Below are 1,134 nucleotides of genomic sequence, written 5' to 3'. Positions count from 1 at the left end.
GAATCGGATCTAGCCACTTTAGATGAATGAAAAATATCTTTTTCCTGGTGCCACTCATGTGAGTGGGAGGCTGTGTTATCAATAATTTTGTGAGCTTCGGTTGCGGTTTTCTTCATAATGGAACCACCAGCTGCTGTATCGATGTCTTTTCGTGTAGCAACGTCGACACCTTGGTAGAATATTTGTACTATTTGATAAGTGTCTAAACCATGCTGAGGACATCCTCTCAACAACTTTTCGAATCTTGTCCACGCCTCATATAATGTTTCATTTGGTTTTTACGTGAACGTAACAATTTCTCCTTGAAGTCTCACGGCTTTAGATGCCGGAAAGAATCTTTTAAGAAATTTCTCAACTAAAACATCCCATGTGTCAATCGCCCCTTCAGGTAATGATTCTAACCAATCTTTGCCTTCTCCCTTTAAAGTTCAGGGAAACAACATGAGATAGATCTGTTCATCCTCAACTTCTCTGATTTTGAATAGAGTATAGATCCTATTAAAGGTTCGAAGATGTTCGTTTGGATCTTCTTTTGGCGTAACACTATATTGGCATTGATTAGTTACCATGTGTAGGATTTGTCCTTTGATTTCATAATCTGGCGCATTAATGTCTGGCTTAATAATAGCGTGTCCTTGGCCCGGGCGTGTGGCTCTCATTCGATCTTCCATACTTAGAGGTTCCGTTACTTCCATAATTGAATTTGTTGAATACGAATCACTAGAGAATTCTGATTTAACGGTTTGTGGTTCTGGAGGAATGATTAGTGGTTCAGGATCTTGGAATTGTCCTTGAATATCCTTCGGGTTCTCAATTGTGAAGTCGGGTTCAAAAAATGGATTATCAGAAATTCGAATTGGAGTACTTGTTCGACTAGATGATGATTCTAAAGAAAAATCAACGGCGATAATATTGGCTAGATGTCTTGATCGAGTTACAGGTGGTGAACGTTTTGCTCGGTGCATTCACTGAATATCATATTAGTTATAAAAATAAAAATTATATAAGTTATTAAATTAATAGACTTTTCAGCTTTTGCCCACATTTCGAATAGCCAAAAGATGCAGCAGGGAGCCAGGATCCTTTAAGTCGGAAAATCCACAACTCAGCTTCTAACAAATCCAACTATTACTA

The 1,134-nt window shown here is 38.1% G+C and overlaps 1 non-coding gene across 1 annotated transcript; it reads left to right on the top strand.

Annotated features, from left to right (window-relative positions):
• The first annotated feature begins 204 nt into the window (after nucleotides 1–204).
• Nucleotides 205–311, top strand: LOC139879150 (small nucleolar RNA R71). The gene has a single exon (XR_011770002.1). It is a non-coding gene; the product is annotated as a small nucleolar RNA R71 (small nucleolar RNA).
• Nucleotides 312–1,134: the final 823 nt, after the last annotated feature.

Source organism: Rutidosis leptorrhynchoides, chromosome 11, assembly GCF_046630445.1.
Source record: "Rutidosis leptorrhynchoides isolate AG116_Rl617_1_P2 chromosome 11, CSIRO_AGI_Rlap_v1, whole genome shotgun sequence".
Taxonomy (NCBI): Eukaryota; Viridiplantae; Streptophyta; class Magnoliopsida; order Asterales; family Asteraceae; genus Rutidosis; species Rutidosis leptorrhynchoides.
Note: the sequence above shows the minus strand (reverse complement) of the source record. Positions and strands in the feature narration are given on the sequence as shown.